We start from the raw sequence: 19,807 nt of genomic DNA, 5'->3' as shown, positions 1-19,807 counted from the left end.
GCCGTTTGAAACGGCATATGATATTGAATTTTCCACGGCAAATATAGGATTAATTACTACGGTTCGAGTGCTGTGTGTGAAGTAAGTCCGTGAAGATCCTGGATATATTTATTAAAGTCGCGCAGATTGTTTTATTTTATTTGCTGAGAAAAAAAAAAATATATAATAATAATATTTTTGGGGGGATTAATGAGAATAGTTTTGATCTGTTATATCGTAGTATCATAAGTGAGACGTCACTGACTTTATAAATATTAAAAACGACTAATTACTACATATAATGGACGACATTGTTGATCAAGACTCCGGCTGGTTTGATTTGCATAAACTTCCGGTCCATATTCTGAACTCTTCGCTGAGCGTACAGATAAAGGCTGCAACGCTCGTGATGATTGAAGCGCTCCCACCACGTCAGAGAACACAGCAGGAGCTGAGGAGCAAACGTGAGACGGAGGTTGCCGATCTCAAGAAGATTGTGGAGGACGAGGCCAAGGTCCACGAGCAGCTGATGGCCGACATGAGACAGAAACACAACCAGGCCTTTGACGAGCTTAATGAACAGCTGGAGCAGGCCAAGCGGAACAAGATGTCTATGGAGAAATCAAAACAGGCCCTAGAGAGCGAATGGAACGAGGTGCAAATCGAGCTCAAGACCCTGACGCAAGGCAAATCCGATTCAGAGCACCGTCGCAAGAAAGCAGAGTCCCAAGTTCAGGAGCTTCAGGTCAAATTTGGAGACAGTGAACGGCAGAGGCAGGAGATGGCGGACAAGATGGCCAAAATGCAGTCTGAGCTGGACAATGTCAACAGCCTTCTGACTGAAGCCGAGGGCAAAAACATCAAATTCAGCAAAGACCTTTCTTCAGTGGAGTCTCAGCTTCAGGATGCACAGGAACTGCTCCAAGAGGAGACTCGTCAGAAGCTCAACATCTCCACTCGCTTGCGGCAGCAGGAGGATGAGCAGAACAACCTGCGCGAGATGCTGGATGAAGAGGAGGAGGGCAAGAGAAACGTGGAGAAGCAGGTCTGCTACGTTTCAGGCACAGCTGGCCGACATGAAGAAGAAGTTGGATCAGGAGACGGCCAACCTGGAGAGCGCGGAGGAGGCTCGCAAGCGCGTCCAACGTGACGCAGACTCGTTGCAGCAGCAGCTGGAAGAGAAGACGGCCGCTTACGACAAATTGGATAAGACCAAAACCCGTTTGCAGCGGGAGCTGGGTGACCTCATGGTGGATCAGGACAACCTGAGGCAGGTGGTTTCCAACCTGGACAGGAAACAGAAGAAGTTCGACCAGATGCTGGCTGAGGAGAAGACCATCTCCAGCCAGTATGCCGAGGAGTGCGACCGGGCCGAAGCAGACGCCAGGGAGAAGGACACGCGGGTGCTAACGCTAGCCCGTGAGCTGGAGGCCTTGGAGGCAGATGCCCTGCACTACCAGGAGGATCTTGCCACAGCCGAGAGACTCAAAAGACAAACGCAGGCAGAGAGAGACGAGCAGGATGAGATTAACAACGGCAATGCTAAAAATGCTCTGCTGACTGAAGAGAAGAGGAGGCTGGAGGCTCGCATAGCCCAGTTGGAGGAAGATTTGGAGGAGGAGCTACTCAACACCGAGATGATCAACGAGCGTCTGAAGAGAACCACACTGCAGATGGAGCAGCTGACCACGGAGCTTGGCGCCGAGCACAGCAGCGTCCAGCGACTGGAGGGCGCTCGTTCCCAGCTGGATCGCCAAAACAAGGAGCTGAAGCTGAAGCTGCAGGAGCTTGAAAGCACCATCAAGTCAAAGTACAAGTACACCATCGCCTCCCTGGAGGCCAAAATCGCTCAAATGGAGGAGCAGCTCGACATTGAGTCAAAGGAGCGTCAACAAGCATCCCGGCTGGTCAGGAGGACTGAGAAGAAGCTGAAGGAGGTCGCTGAAAGAAGATTCATTGGAGTGCCTTTTCCATGGGCAAAGATGGGCACAGTTGATTCGCCTGGAAAAGCTGATCAAGTGTCAATCTGCTGGTGAAAGGGGGAAATCACTCAATGGTGATTTGAACACATGCCCCTTTTCATCAATTCACAAGGATTGAGTCACACTGGGAATGAAGTCCCGTGACCTTTCCTGCGATCTCTGGCAGTGAGCCAGGGTTCGGAAAAAGGCTGACAAACGCCTCTTTTTAAAAAAAAATTGACCAACTGTCGAACGCACTTTTCATTCAACAAGACCTTCATCAGGAGATGGCTTCGAGGGACGGACACATCTGCTATTGCGTCGTGACACTTAACCACATCACATAGTGTTATGCCTCACATTTATTATGCCCCTTCCACTGAATTTTTTAATGAATCAAACTGAATTCTGACTGCTAAGTCCCTCTATCTTTCTCTCTCTCTCTCACCTGCTATTCTTATTTTCTGAACTCCACACATAAACATTGCTTCATTTTTGCGACGATCAAGATTCGCGCTGGACTTTCTCTCTAGACTATTGTGGGATTAAATGTCCGGTTTTTGAACTTATAGAAGTTCAATGGTAGGACTGAAGACATTTAATATTTTCAATTTGATGTTTTACTGTTTTTGAGTTTACTTATAGGCATATCAATGTGATATAATCATGAGTGTTTAAAATAATACAGTGGAGTAATGATTTTGTGAACTTTATTTTATCCTCTCACCCTCAAAGCTATTGAAGATAGGAATGTGCATGATGTTATTTAGAGCCTTTTGGCATTGGAGTCTAAAAGTCTGGGGTTAGATCCTAATTGCATTTGTTCCCCCAGTCAAGAAGGGGAACTGTATGTAAATGTCTGTTTACTAATAAGATTACACCTTTGGCCAACCTGGAATCAACATGTCTGTATGTAAACGTCTGCTTACTAACAACATTACACATTTGTTCACTAGGAGATGACATGTCTGCCCTTTGTTCAATCAAGAGCCGGGAGGAGGAACCTTTTATCTTTTTTGTATAAATGAGTCGATGTTCTGTAAATTGTCACACACTTGGGGGAATCCACGTTGCATTCTGATGTGGTGTCCTGACTGTGTCTTTAGAGGCCTCTAAATAAATTCTTGCAAGAAAACTTCTTCATCAGATCCTGAATACAATTATTTTGGACACGCAAAGATTACACTTAATATAGTAATCAAAATATTCCTTCACTAGCTAGCAATATAATTAGTAGGCCAACTTTGCTTGATACTACTAGTGTAGCGAACTTCCTGGAAAGTTACTAAGCTACCTAGGAAGCATCCATCAAGCTAAAAAGTTAGCTACCCACCTATCTATCTATCTATCTATCTATCTATCTATCTATCTATCTATCTATCTATCTATCTATCTATCTATCTATCTATCTATCTATCTATCTATCTATCTATCTATCTATCTATCTATCTAGCTAGCTAGCTAGCTATCTATCTATTGACCTAATAAGCATTTACAGTATCTTCTATGCATTACAGTTTTTTATTGGTTTAGCACATTTCTTGAAAGTGAAATGACATTTTCAAAACTGCACGCTCAATTGGCCAGACTTACATTTGTGCACAACCTCAGTTCATGAGCAAAATAGTGATGGGCATGACAGTTATTTTAAGTGAACTGAATCATTAGAATCAGTTCATTAAAAACAACCGTTCAAAAGATTCGTTCATCGAATCGTTCGTCTACGCACTTGTCCATCCATATGCTGCTCTCTGTTTGGCCAAAGGTTTTCATCCATGTTGCAGCGAGGAAAAAAACACTGTGAATGTCTCATCCTCCTCTACACTGATCTAATTTTGACAATTGAACAGATGATTTTGCATATTAAGACTTACACACTAAAATCCTGCTGACATGTTTTGGAGAGGAGAGCCATTAGACTGAAAAACAACTAATCCAGTTTGATCAGCAAGATCTATTTATTTGGAAAATGTGCTAAATGTGGGCACATTGTGCTAATTGTAGGCTAAATGTACACAACCATTTGCACAAATCCACTGAGGCAATTGAGGCATGTACTAAGACATTGGCAATTTGATGAGAGCAATGAGAAATGCCATTCAGTTGACACCAATTGTAAAGTCGTTTTTGGTATTTGTCCATGAAATTTCGAAAATGTAATTTCAGTTTCAAGAAATGTGCCAAACCTATGGAGAAAAACCGTAACAGCAGTGTTTGTTATGTATTGTATTATCCTCACCTATAGGGGTGCTCCAGAGCATAAGTGTGATAGCAAACAGGTGTGTTCAGGTAACAAAGAAGAAGGGTAGCAACTAGCAACGCATAAACGGACAATAGCAGCAGCCTAATATGTTCTCTGGCTTGTTAAGTTGTACATGAAAGTAGACTGCGGCGCTTCAGCATGCGTATTTGGCAGTGTTAGTCACTGATGTAGCTTAGCACTAGCATGGTAACTTGAGTTTTGTAATTAAGGTGAGTGCGTGTTCAGATACTTGAGCCTGTGAGTTCTTATGAAGTAAACAATAGCCTGCTTTTATTCTGTATGTTGTTTTTGGGAAAATGAAAACAAAGAAAGGCAAGATGTGAAGCTTCACGAAGAGGAGAGCCTTGGGGAGTCCTTGTCATTCCAACATCTGCTCCAGTGACAGAGACTTGCTGGTGCAGCTGCTTTACAGGGCCCTCAAGGCTGGCCCAGGCGGTCAAAAAAGCTCCGCATTCAGGACTGCTGGGACGCTAGACGCAGACAGCCATCAGGCATGCACACGCACACACACAGTGCCACTCACTATTTAGTGTGTGCCCCTTTCACCTGCACAGATGTGCCAGTGGTTGATGTGCCAGCAACTTCACAATCCAGTATGCAGAGCGTCATGTTGCCAGACCCGGAAAACAGGTTAGAAGATTTATTGTATGTGCTACAATAACTACCGTACATACGGGCTGACGACAGACCTGATGGTTTGAACCCAAAGTAGCTAGAATTTTGGTTTTCTGACTTATCGTTGGTGTCTGAAAAGTTAAACGTACTGTATATCATTTATACATTTCTGATATATGTAAACACGAACAAAGCCTAAACATCATATATGGTCATCTTTGGTTGCTCTTGAAGACATCTTGTGTATAATAAAATACATTGTAGACTAGGGTGACCACATTCCCATTTTCCCCCCAAAAAGAGGAAACTTGCCCCGGCCTTGAAATTGTGGTACCAGTCGCAGTTGCACAGTGTACTTCACCTCCTCTTAGTCACGCAATGCCAACCGGACATTTTCATGAATTTATAAAAACCCCAGACGCCCGAACAGGATGTAAGAAAATGGTCCAAAAGAGGACGCTTGGTCACCCTATAAGACGTTTAATGTTGCTACAGGTGCTTTGTCATGGTTTCCTGCTGTCGACAGCTATATAGAAGCTAGGTTTTGTTAGCTTTCTAGATGGGTAAATAAGGATTGAGAAACTAGCTAGCTGTCTATCTGTCTGTCTACAGTACTAGATAGCTTTAGAAAACAGTTGTCTATCTTCAAGCTTGCTTCAGAAGACAGTTATCTAGCTATCTATCTAGCTAGTTTTAGAAGACAGCTAGCTATCTAGCATTAGAAGACAGCCGTCTTCTAGCTAGACAGAAAGACAGACAGAGCCGTGCCCAAAATCGAACAAGTACTCTCCCCACCGGTTCACGACGTCCCGAGTTGAGGTCAACAGCACTCCGTCTCCACTATACACAGTGTTAACGGTGCACTGCTTTCCTCTCCTGAGACGCCGGATGGTGGACCAGAATTTCCTCGAAGCCGTCCGGAAGTCGTTTTCCATGGCCTCACCGAACTCCTCCCATGCCCGAGTTTTTGCCTCAGCGACCGCCAAAGCCGCATTCCGCTTGGCCAGCCGGTACCCGTCAGCAGCCTCCGGAGTCCCACAGGCCAAAAAGGCCCGATAGGACTCCTTCTTCAGCTTGACGGCATCCCTTACCGCTGGTGTCCACCAGCGGGTTCGAGGATTGCCGCCACGACAGGCACCAACCACCTTACGGCCACAGCTCCGATCGGCCGCCTCAACAATTGAAGCGCGGAACATGGTCCACTCGGACTCAATGTCCCCCGCCTCCCCCGGGACAATGGAGAAGCTCTGCCGGAGGTGGGCGTTGAAAATCTTTCTGACAGGGGATTCTGCCAGACGTTCCCAGCAGACCCTCACAGTACGTTTGGGCCTGCCTGGTCGGACCGGCATCTTACCCCGCCATCGGAGCCAACACACCACCAGGTGGTGATCAGTTGACAGCTCCGCCCCTCTCTTAACCCGAGTGTCCAACACATACGGCCGCAAGTCCGATGACACGACTACAAAGTCGATCATCGAACTACGGCCTAGGGTGTCCTGGTGCCAGGTGCACATATGGACACTCTTGTGCTTGAACATGGTGTTCGTTATGGACAGTCCGTGGCGAGCACAGAAGTCCAATAACAAAACACCACTCGGGTTTCGATCGGGGGGGCCATTCCTCCCAATCACGCCCCTCCAGGTCTCACTGTCATTACCCACGTGAGCGTTGAAGTCCCCCAGTAGAACGAGGGAGTCTCCAGGGGGTGCGCTCTCCAGCACACCCTCCAAGGACTCCAGAAAGGGTGGGTACTCTGAGCTGCTGTTCGGTGCATAAGCACAAACAACAGTCATGACCCGTCCCCCCACCCGAAGGCGGAGGGAGGCTACCCTCTCGTTCACCGGGGCAAACCCCAACGTACAGGCGGCTAGCTGGGGGGCAATGAGTATGCCCACACCTGCTCTGCGCCTCTCACCGTGGGCAACTCCAGAGTGGAAGAGGGTCCAGCCCCTCTCGAGAGGATTGGTACCAGAACCCAAGCCGTGTGTGGAGGTGAGTCCGACTATATCTAGTCGGAACTTCTTAGCCTCGCACACCAGCTCGAGCTCCTTCCCTGTCAGAGAGGTGACATTCCATGTCCCCAGAGCTAGCTTCAGTAGCCGGGGGTCAGACCGCCAAGGCCCCCGCCTTTGGCTGCCACCCAACTCACTGCGCACCCGACCCCTTTGGCCCCTTCCACCGGTGGTGAGCCCATGGAAAGGGGGACCCACGTTGCCTTTTCGGGCTGTGCCCGGCCGGTCCCCATGGGTATAGTTGCCTTCGAGCCCCACCTCCAGGCCTAGCTCCAGAGGGGGGCCCCGGTGACCCGCGTCCGGGCAAGGGAAACGAAAATCCAAGGTTTGTATTCGTCATTGGGGTCGTTTGAGCCATGCTTTGTCTGGTCCCTCACCTAGGACCTGTTTGCCTTGGGTGGCCCTACCAGGGGCATGAAGCCCCGGACAACATAGCTCCCAGGCTCATTGGGACACGCAAACCCCTCCACCACGATAAGGTGATGACTCACGGAGGGGCAGTGCCTCTTCTATCTTACTGAAACATGCCAAATTATTTTAGTAAATACCAATGCTGTTAATTTATGTTATTTGATAATCACTGTTGATTGAATTTGATTTTTTTTCTTGTCAAATGCAGTATGGCCCGTGGATGACTTTATAAACCCTGTTATGGGGAAAACGGTTGAAGCTGGTAATCAAGCCGCACGTCCCAGCTCCCACCCTCAACACTTTAAAATTTCCACTTCCGATTCCTGACCTGCCGTAATTGGCCCGAGAGTGGCCTCCCGTCACCTGCAGCATGGCGGTGCTGGCTGGTGAATTATTAATGTCTAATATCATTATGTAGGCTTGGCTTGTCATAACAATCCCGACTGGCAGAACGAGGGGGAAACTCAATCTGCCGCCTTGCCCCTTGCGCAGACAATGCCGTTCAATTATTGATACCGACTAATTGGCGACAGGAATCGCCAGGCAGGGTTACTTTTGTCCCACCCTCCCCCTTCGCACTTTGCGCTACTTCTTCAATAAAACAATCTTACGAGGAGGCCGCCCCCTCCTCAACGAACCCCCGTGTCGGCAAATTAGCAGGGAGCGCGACCTCGCTACCTTTCCCCCCCCCTCTCTTTTCATGAGAATTGAAGAGTCTCCTGCAACCTCTCTTCACCTCCACCACTTAATTAAATAAGAAGTCAGATTTTTTTTTTAATTCCTGGCACGTGGCGAGTCGGCGACACAGGTTTGATTGAGCAAAGAGTTGTGGAAGTGTCTGGGGGTTAATAGAGTTTAATTAGGGTCAGGATGACGGTCCACAGGGCCCTGCTGTACACCTCATTAACACAATGTTCAATATCAGCTAGTGGAAGGACTTTTAAAAGCTGTATTTAAACCGTTTATGAACAAATTAGACACTTGTCAAACTCGCAGGGGCACTCGGTAGCGCGCATAGCACCGATACACCACACATATTATTCAAAACTTGAGATTATTGTTGTTAAAGTGGAAGTCAACCATAAACATTTCTTGACAATAATATGTTATATGTAACCTCACTAGTCTAAACATGACCTTCTGATTAATATTATTTGTGGAATATGAGTTATGAAGCAGAATCCAAACATTTTTACCCATCTCAGGGGGCAGCCATTTTGCCTCTTGCTGTCGAATGAAGATTACATCACAGTTGGGCTCAGGCAACGACCAATCACAGTTAACCTGTTTACTGAAGCTGAGCTGTGATGAGGAAGTGTCAAAATGGCCGACTTCTGATATTCATTAAAATGGCTGGATTTTGCTGCTTAACTTGTTTTCCACTAACGCAATATTAATGAGAATACCGTATTTAGACTAATGTGGCTGCATTGAACAAATTGGGGGGGGGGGGGGGTTGACTTTAATCCTAACATCTCAGAACTAGTGGTGCAACGGATCATCATTGATCCATGATTGGTTCGGATCAGGCCCCACGGTTTGGATCAGATTGGTTGGTGGGGTAACAAAACAAAAACAAAGTGCACATTCACATACCATTCTGACATGTCAAGGAAGCGTAAACATACTCAACGGAGTATACACGCTAAATCTAACTTCACAATAAAGTTGACCAAATACAGTAATACATTGATGGCAAAGCAAATAGCCTTAGTACACTTTTACTTTGAAGTTCGCCCACGTCGTGGCGTGATGGTTAGCTTGACTTCCCTTTTAGACGTTTATTTGATTCACATTGTAGTTGCGACCAACATCAACACAATGCTATCCCGAACACATTTTCAATCGCTAATTTAGGATGCTAAGAAACTGCTAATTAATTACGCTGTCATTGTCTGACACGGCAGAAGTCTCCAACATAAGTGGCTAGCGGCTACCTGTTAGCATAACCAGCAACTGTCTGAGTGATAGCAAGCATTTACTGTCATAGCGACCCTACATGTAACCGATGCCACATTAATACACTCGTTCTGGTTTTGCCCCAGGATACAACATTATTGGTGTGGTATTTGCGATGCACTTTTTATCGTACCTGGGGTAAAAATACCCATGAATCCACTGATGTTACCTTTTGGGTTTGTAACTGAGGATCTTGGACTACCTGCCAGGGGGCGAAGAGTTGTCGCCTTCTCAACCTTGCTAGCACACGGCTTAATTCTTCTAAAGTGGAAGGATGCATCTCCTCCGACAGTACCACATTGGACCAAAGATGTATTATTCCATCTCAAACTTGAGAAAATTAGATGTGTGATGGCGGGCTCTGAACGGGAGTTTCATCGGGTGTGGAAACACTTTTTGATATTCTTTAATCATCCATCAACAGTGGTGCAGAAATGAATATTTAAGTAATATTCTGGCAGACTTGCATATTATTGGTCTATAGCTATATGTTTGGTTTCTGTGTACTTTTTTTATGTGACAAGGGAGAAAGGGGAGTTGAGTTTCGTGCGGGGTGGGTTTTTTATGTTTCTGTATTTTTATAATATTTTCTATTATCGTTGTATTGTTTGAATTGAATTGCAATAAATATATTGAACACTAAAAAAGAAAAACATTCAATTCAAAATGTCAAACTTGGCTGTTTAGATTATAGGAACACAACTTTAAGCCGTTAATACCTTTTTTTTTTTTTTACACATGAACCATGTAAAAATAAGAAGCCTCATATTGCAATTAAAAGTTGTGTTCCTAAATCCTCAATGGCTATATTAGACATTTTGATTTATTTATTTTTATCTAATGGAAAAGGCGCCTTACAAAATAAAGGCAAAGTACAATTTTTTTTTTTGTTGTTTTTGGGCATGATGCAAAAAAAACGATCCGATCCGAACCGTGACTTTTGAGATCCGTTGCACCACTACTCAGAACGATCACTAAGATGTTCTTCTGTTACAAAGTACAAACCTTTCACTTAGCAGCCCATTTTGCATCAGAAGATCATGTGATTTCATCATACCCTGCACAGATTCAAAACACCTGCCGGGTTTAGCAAAGCAGCCCCAGAGCATATAATTGTACTTAATTTGAAATCTCAAGACCATCAAGATATTCTGGAGTGGTTTGGATATTTTCTGGCTGCTTCCTTGCATCCGACATTGGCTGGCTTGTGTTTGTGCAGGATACAATGAAATCTCAAGACCATCAAAGTATACCGGTGCGAAATGTGCTACTAGTTGTGAGTACAAGAAAATCGTAGTACAATTGAACCTCTCCGGGAGTTTATGATGTATTTTCTGGCTCTGTTTTTGCTGCATCCAACATGGAGGCCAACTATTTACATGAATTAAAGTCACTCTGGCCGGCTGTTTATTAAGTGAGCCTTAAGTGACGTCTATTTAATGTTGCAGGCGATGTGCTGTGCATATGGTGGTATAGACTGTATAGTGCCACTCTGGTCTTGGCGTACTAAGTCCAACACCCCCCCCCCACCCCACCCACCGACCTCTTTCCCATTAAAGCCCGTCTCTTACGGTCACACACACATACACACATATGGGCCCGTGCGCTAAGTGGTCCTGCCATCTTGCACTCTCCATCTCAGGGCCTTTTCCAGATGGGCGGGGTCCAAATGGGCGATGATGCTGAATCACATGCTAATGCTAATGTATACGGTCGGCCGGCCGGCCTCAGCGGAATAGCCGTGTCCCGATCTAAGAGGCTCCCGAGCCCTAATCTGCTTTTTAGGACCCCGCCGCAAACGCGCATCTGCATAATCGGGGCGACGTGTGGAGAGGGTGAAAGTGCAGAGAGGTGGGGGGCGGGCGAATAGTAGAGGAAGTGTTGCGAGTTGGAATCGTCATCATACGTGACGTCGTCATGCCAGAATGGAAAATTGGGTCTCATGCGGGTCTTGCGTTTGAGTTCCTTTATTATAGATATATATTCAATTATATATTATATACAATTATATTACAATTAAATAATAACATAAATATATAAATATAAATAAATATATAGTTATATATATTAAAATAAATTTTCATATATATATATTTTTTTAAATGGGACAGAACATGTTAATGAACATTTACAAATGTAAATATGTATGGGATTATAGCCGTTTGACTAATTTGCCTCCCTTGTCCCAGTTTATTGGTTGAATTTGATATCATAATTGTATACATAATAATAACAGTATTATAAATAACAATAATTTTTAGTATTATAAATCATTATTAATAATTGACAAAGTTTTTTATTGTAATATTAATTACATTTCAAATAATTGATTTATACTACTACATTTTCACCAACTAACAAAAATAATAGTAATAATGATGATAATTATAATAATGTTAAATTAGCAAAGATAACATTTGTCTTTTATGTTTTGCGTGTGTGTGTGTGTGTGTGTGTGTGTGTGTGTGTGTGTGTGTGTGCGCGCGCGTTTGCGTGTCAAACATCAGCCAGCACGCCAACCCCGTGTCGTATTGATCAGTTAACAAGGCGTCGTCTGCGCTATGTATATCGTGGCTAAATGGGAAATTAAAGCGCACTGTCACACAATTCTGCACTGCAACTGCATCAATAATTCAACTTCTTTCTCTTACACACACACACACACGAACACACACAAACTAACCAACTTGAGAGGAGATGAAGAAGAGAAAGTTTGACAATAATTCAGACGGACATGTTAAGAAAAGAGGCTCAGTGACATATTTACAAAATCCCTTTTCCCCTGTGAATAAATGGGCCCTCCAGCAAGTAGACAGAGCCGCAGCGATGTAAAGAAGCAGGAAGTCGAACAGAGACGGCAGGAAGTGAGAACGACAGAGGTGGCAAAAATACTCACACTCTAGAAGAGCAAGATACAAAAAAGGTAAAAGTAGAAGTACTCATAAACAACCACAGACTGTCTTTTCAAATTGTCTTACGCACTCACAGCCCCTCCCCCCACCATAAAAATACTACGAGCCCCCAGAAAATCTTCCCATTTTCAACACCCATGCTTCCCACACCACAAATAGCGACTCGACAAAAAGTAATGAAATTGCTGATATTTGTCTTTACACAACAAAATACTTTACCCCCCTTCACTTCGTGAGCGTCAAATTTGCCCCCACCCCCTCCCACCCCACGCGAGTACCCCTCCGCCAGGCTTCTGGCATCACAGGCGAAGCTCCATGTGATCAATAATGGATGCGGCTGTCTCCTGCACTGCTGCTACATTAGCTCGCGCAGGGGGCTACATTTAACTTGATGGGCTTGTTAATGCGTCCCGTTGGGGGTACGCCCTCCTCGCAAAGGCACGCATGCACCCCGATGGATGATGGACACCCACCCCCGCACATTGGCACGCGGGATGGATGCTGAGGTCAATAATATTAAGTCAATCCAATGAATTTTGTGTCATAGTTGAGTGAATTGTAGAAGGAAGTAGAATTCCCTCGCCCCACCAAAAGTAATATTAAAATAAATAAATAAATCTTTTCTGAATGTTTTTTTTTTTAAAGTAAGTTATTGATACTACCCTGGATAAATCAAGTTTATTGAACCCAAGTAGATTAAGTTGCTTCCATTCCTAATAATTTAGCTATATTAACTAGGGCTGGGTATCGATTCTAATTAACTCAGTCAATTCGATTTCGATTCAGAAGAGTTCAGTTCAATTTGATTTTGATTTTCCAAGAAAGAGACAAAAATATTTTCATAATTCTAATTCAACAATTGTAAATATAAACTAAAAAGATTCTGAATTGTCTTAAAGGTCCCATACTATGAAAGTGCACTTTATCTATCGTTTTCTATCAATAATACGCACCCCCAACCTGTCTGCAATCCAACCAGGTATGAAAAAAGTCCGTCCGTGACTTCTTTAGCTTTCTCCTCCTTTCTAAAAATGTGTGCTTCAAACGGGCAGATTGAACTTCCGTGATTTAGTGACATCAAAAAGACACGGAAGTGCACTTGACCCACTGAAATTTGAGAAGCTGGCTGCACCTTTCTTTTTCTCTCCCTCTTCGCAAATGCTCCGTGGAGAGGGGAAACAATGATCAGGAAAAAGTGGTTGCTTCCTTCATCCCAAGTCTTTGAGAAAACAGTGGATTACTTTTATTTTTGAAGGACGTGTACCGACATCATTTCTCAAAGGGCTGTTTTGTTTAGTTGACATGACTTTGTGATGCTAACCGGCCGCTAAGACGGCTCGCACGTTGCACGTTCATAACCGTTTGTAAATGTCTACAAGCATTCATGGCAAATCGGAGACATTCACGGCAAAATAACGTTTGCGAGAGATTTGCCGGTTACGGCTAAAATAACCTTTGCCTAAACAATCACAAACTAACGCTACAACATAGTTTCTGTAGTAACGTTATGCTACTTTTTCTTATGGTAAAACGTTATGCGACTTTTCCACATAATTAAAATAGTTCTCAAATGTGTAAAAGACATGTCTGTATTTTTCGTTTCCATTCACAACATTAGCACATGGCTACCATGACCGAAATCACTGCCCGTTTCGAGAGAGCAGGCTATGGCCTAGGCGTGGCCTGGTGCAGCTATTTACATAAAAGTGACACACCCCTTAAACAGGCTGTTTTGAACAGAGCGTTTTTTGGCTGATTTAGGGACAGCAAAAATATTAGATCCAAAGTCAATTTTGATGAATGCATGTCACATGTCTTTTACACATTTGAGAACTATTTTAGTATGTTGAATAATATGAGACATTTAAAGTGCAATAAGTCAGGTCTTCCATAAATGTAAGAAAATACTTTTAAATCCATGTGAACGGCAAATTTCAAGAAAACAGTCAAATCGTCCTTTAAAATTCTATTTTCTTAAGAATTTATGGGGGGAAAAAGAGAATGAGTCAAAGTTTTAGGAATCTATATTGGGCTTTAAAAGGAAAATCGATTTGATATTGATTATTCTTTTTTTTTTTAACCCAGCTCTAATATTAACCATAATAAATTGATGTTGTCCCAACACAAGTACATAAAGTTAGACCAATAGAATTGCTTAATGTTTCAAGAAAACCGTTAAATCATGTTGTGATTTTTGACCAATTTTTTTTAAAGTTCATTGTTGGAATGCTGTTGAGATTTTTATTCTCCACACTTTTTTGCCGTGCAATAACTCCCACATAATACATCCGATTTACACCGTTCACATTTCAACTTGCTTCAAAAATTCACCCCTTCCTCGGAATATATCGTCTGATTCCACATTACTTACAGTTTTTGCACAATTTAAAATGAAATATCAACTGTTCCCCATTCATTTTCAATGGGGCTGACATTTAACCTTTTCCACTTTCCACGCCCACTTTCATACATACAATCATTATCATTCGCAGCTGTTTGACACTGCTCAGTGGCGCAGTTGGTAAAGTGCATTGTCCAGTAACCAGGCGGTCGCAGGTTCGAATCCCACCTCCGACTGTACTTTGCAAATATATCCATAGCCATTATGCTAAGAAGTGATATGCTTACTACCATATCAGGATTTAAGCACAAGCGTTCAAATCTTAGCATCCAGCATTCCCACGCAATTTCTGCAGAAATTGCACTTTGTCTAGTTAAAGAGCAATTTAGTGAATGAGGCCCAATGTAAGATCATGTAATGTTACTTCACTAGAGTGATGTAGACTTTGGTTGGTGCCCCGGGGGCGCCCCTCACTGTGACTTCTTCTGCCACAGGGCTGTGGCGGCTAAATGTCAAAAACATCAGAGAATGGAAATGTATTTGTCTCTTCTGATCGCTTTATTCTGCATCTTCATTGGCCGTAATGTTGCGCCAAAAGCTCAGCGGGATCTGCATTAATGCATAAAACAGATATTCCCTAAAAACATATGTCAAGGTGATGCAATATGCATGCGCTTGCTAGGATGCATCATATCTGCCGACGCCGTACGCCGCAAATATTATGCCGGGATGTTCGCCTTGCCGATGTTTGATCCATTTGGCACTCGCTGCAATTTGCTAGCGCGGCAAAGGAACGAATGGAAGAAACGATATGAAAAGATTCAATGTGCAAAGTTGCAAGAATGAAGCCGGTTTTCGAGAATATAGTCTGGATTTTAGATTTTTTTTTTTAAAAAATAATTAGTAATAATACATATTAATTAATATAGTAATAATACTCTAAGAATAAAGTTGCAATCTTAGGAGAATACAGTCAATAATGAAATCCAAGCCTCTTTTTCTTTTGGAAGGAAGGAAGGAAGGAAGATGAGAATAAAGTTGTACTTTTTCAAGAAATTTTTGTTATTTTTTTCAAGAAATTCTTAATTTGTCAAAAAAGTAAATGGCATTTTTTCAATTAAAATAATTCTATAATAATATTTTTTTTTCTACAAAACATTTTTATTTTTCTAAAATTTCTTTTTCTGTTTGTTTACAAGAATAATGTAAAAAAAAAAAATCTAGATAAAATTGTATAACAATTGTTTTTTTCCCTAGAAATTATTTTGGGGGAAATTTATTTTTCCCCCAAAATATAATCGTGTAAAAAAAATTGTCAAGGAAAGAAAATCTCCTAATGATATAGTCTAATAAAGTAAAACCAAAGTCCTGGAAAATAATGTCATTTTGTAATTTAAAAAAAACAAACACAAAAAAAGGTGGACATTTTTAAGAAAAAAAAACATTCTAATGACGAAGTCATAGTAATAGTTTAAAAAAACAACAACTTACAAAATAGGTGTATAGTTAACTTATTTTGAGGAAAATGAAATATCTTATCAAATTTTAAATTTAAAAAGACAAAATATGCAAAAATAGTTCTGTTTTTGAGAAAGAAAAATCCATATCTTATGACAATGAAGTACCATTTTTTTTCTAGACATGTAAATTGTAATCTCACAAAAAGATCATTACTTCTTACTGCAACTTCAAAACAATCTTAACTTCAACACAAACAAAGCCAAAGAAAAAGCATAAGCGTTCATCCATGGCTGTGGTAAGGTGCGACCTCAGTGGCGTTGGACTTTCTGCGGCGCCTGTTATTCTGGAGCTTTGGTCTCAAACATGCAGATATATTCCTGCGGCGCTCATTTCTCCTGTTTGCCGCCTTCTCTTTTGCATATGAAGCGCGAGGTGAGTCGGAGAGAAGCGCGGGATCGAGACCCCCTCGAGTGGAGCCGCATGCAGAGTGAGGGGACCAACAGGAGGCCTAATTGACGGCCCTTTAAAATTCCCACAGAGGAGCCGCCGTGCTTTTCATGTGGGGGCCACTCCGGTCCAGAAGAGTCACGAGTGACAAGGAGGTGAGGGGCACATTCCACACCTGCTGCACGTACGGGATTATCAGAAAAGGAAAAAAAAAAGTACGCCTACTCGACACTTACACTTGTGGTCTATAATTGAACTATTGCTAATGCTTGTTTTTGCTTTATGAAAAATATCTCGAAAATGTAATTTTCCCCAAAATGGCCAGATCAATTATTGAAACAAATTACTTTTATGCTACAAAAAAAAAATATATATTTTTTTCTTTTCACCAAAAAATGAGTTTTTTTTCTTAAAAAAAAAACAAGATTTTTTTTTCTCAAAAGACAGTGTTTTTCCTGTGCACAAAATTCAGAGGCAGCCACCTCCACCTTATTTGCTCGCCACCTTCAGCCGGAGTGACTGATAGTGAATAAATGCTTAAACATGATAATAGTCATATTCTTATTGGAACTATTACTCTCATTATTGAAACATGGAATTATTATATGTTGCCTGTAAAAAATGAAAGTGAGTCAGTTGAATTTACAGAATATATGCATACGTGCATGGTTAGGATTAGGGATGTTCAATACCACTTTTTTCCCAACCAATACGCAACTCTTGAATAGTCACCGTTACTGATACCAAATACCGATACCACTAGTAAATACAATTCCCCACCCATAAATGACAGATGGTTTTAAAGAAAGACATACTGTATATATCCCAATATATTATTTTTCCTTAAAATTGCATGAAGTTAATGGCAACTTTGCATTCATATAATTTCTAATTTCTTGTCCCTGATCGTAAAACGGCCGCGGGAGGGCGGCCGATAATGGTATCGGTCACCATACCTTAAAATAAGACTGGTATTGGCACCGATATCGGTAGTCACCCATCGTTGTCAGGATGATACCATCTCTGTCTCAATTTGAGCCAGGAAAAACCCTGAAAGCTCTTAAATATATACGACATTATTGTTTAAAATCTAACTTTTTTTCGGCCCAAAACATGACATTTTGCTTTTATTCTTGTGCGATAATTATATTTTTTTTCCTGAAGAATTTTCTCTCTCGCTGTCAAAAAATAAAAAATGTCTTCCCCACAATACGGCTTAAAACAACACATTTTAACACAAACACCCCACCCCCAAACCTACTAAACAAGGTTTCCTGACACACACTTAAGAATCCTACCCTCCCTCGTTATCACAAACACACCATTGATTCCAGGGTGTTGAAAACTAACCTTGGGCAATGAGCCATATGCTGCTTCCCAAAGTCAAATTGGACAGTTTTTCTTTTATGATTACATGTTATAAGATTCTGTAGATTAAATACAGTATTTCCCCAGGTGTCGTCTCCAAAAAGTCTGATACGTCCTACGGGTCATCCCGTGATGTTTCCTATCGATACACGGTGTTAGCTTACAGGTGCAGCATGTTCTATTAGCGTGTGTCAACAACGGTTCTCGTATTGATCGCTCCCCCTGAAGTTGTATGATGATCACTACGCTTGAGAGAACAATTAATTGTGCATGTGATCGATGTTCATCCAGGAATCAATGGACACTCTGTCTCTATTCGCTGTCTATTCACTCTGCGTGTGTGCATGTGCATGCGTGTACAGTATGTATGATAGCTTGTGTGTACAATGAAACTATTACCACAATGCCAAATATGGAGTATTGTTCAGTGGTCAGGTTCTTCTTTTTAAGAACTTTGAGCTTAGAAATTTGCAGCATAAAACAACTGAGGTTTTTTTTTACATTTAAAAAAAAAAAAATTCCAACATTTTTTATTCAAATATGAGCAAGTATGAAATTACAATATTATTTATTATTTGAAAATTGCAACAACGACAAAATAAAAAATCCCAAAATATCTATAATATATACTGTATATTTGTAAAATAAAAATGCGTATTTGGTTGCGGGGTAAAGAACATATTACTTCAAAAGTCATAATAATATTGCATTTCTCTGGGGGAAAAATATATTTTTGTATATCTAAACAATATCAGATTTCATAAAAAAAAAAATATATATATTCTTTAAAAAACAAAACAAAAAAACATTATTCTCTAGAAAAAATAAGCTATGGAAAAATCTGGAAACATTTTGAAAAATACGACCTTTCATGAGAACAAAAATTTGTTTTATTTCTAGGAAAACATTCCTTATTTTCTCTGAGGATTGACCCTTTTCTCAGAATAATGAATATTTGTAGGATTATTTTTTAAATCTAGAAAAATAGGACATTGTTTAAAAAAGTGTTTGTCCCACGCTTATTAAAGTGTAGAAAAATATGGAATTTTCTAGAAAACTGCAACCATTGCCAAAGATGCAGGGTGGATCCTTGTGAAATTAAAATGACATTTTTATTTTTTAGTAATGACGGTAATTAGTGAATTAGGAGATTTTAGAAATATGAGACCTTTTCCGAAGAAATATCTTGACATAAATCTACAACCCTATAGAACTTTGTAGAAAAAGGCGGGCGAGCTTTTTCTAGGAAAAACATCGTTGAAAATGTTGTTTTCTCGAAAATTCCAACAAACTGGTCATAAAAATATTCTCGGGTAAGGCAAGATGTCTTCATATCTCATCACTCTCACTTTTGTCTTGATACGCGTAAAAAGCCAATGCTTCTCTGGACGCCCCTCAGCTGCCAGCTTAGGGACGATTCCGCTCTGTGCACACGGAGAGGCGGGTGCCGCCCTCTTGAGTGCCACAGCGTGTCCATTTCCCCCACCTGCAAATGGCCCCCTCGCCGGCTCGCACGCACTTACGCACCCCCGTCGTCCCTTTCTGAAACGTCGCGTGGTCATATGTATGAAAATGGAGGGTGTGACAACATACCTGCTGACGGTATGCAGAGAAAGAAAAGAAATGACCTCACCGTGAAAATGTCATCAATATTTCAGTGGGTGACCAAGAATTGTTCAGTTCTTCGGTTGAATTTTGGGTACACCCCCTGCTTGTCTAGGAGGGGAAACACCCATGTTGATACCCTCTTTATATATTTTATGAATTCACTTTGCAGGACGGCCTTTCGCCTGCAATGTGGTTCCTTATTCAACATCCAGGAACGGCTTGGCTCTGGTGGGTAGAGTGGGAGTCAACACAGATGGTAATGGAGTGGTTGTCTCTCGTAGAGTGGTCAAAGACATGGATGGTGTGTTATTATCGTTCGTGGAGTTGCCTATGATCTAGGTCAGAGGTGGGCAATCTCGGTCCTTGAGGGCCGGAGTCCTGCAGGTTTTGGAGGTTTCTCACTTCCAACACAAGCTGATTCCAATCAGCAGGATCGTTATCAGGCTTATGCAGAGCTTGCTGATGAGCTG

At 42.0% G+C, this 19,807-nt stretch overlaps 1 pseudogene; it reads left to right on the top strand.

Moving 5' to 3' along the window:
• The first annotated feature begins 388 nt into the window (after positions 1–388).
• LOC144036521 (uncharacterized) lies at positions 389–2,038 on the top strand (annotated as a pseudogene).
• The last annotated feature ends 17,769 nt before the right edge of the window (positions 2,039–19,807 follow it).

The sequence above is a fragment of the Vanacampus margaritifer genome, chromosome 16 (genome assembly GCF_051991255.1).
Source record: "Vanacampus margaritifer isolate UIUO_Vmar chromosome 16, RoL_Vmar_1.0, whole genome shotgun sequence".
Taxonomy (NCBI): domain Eukaryota; kingdom Metazoa; phylum Chordata; class Actinopteri; order Syngnathiformes; family Syngnathidae; genus Vanacampus; species Vanacampus margaritifer.
Note: the sequence above shows the minus strand (reverse complement) of the source record. Positions and strands in the feature narration are given on the sequence as shown.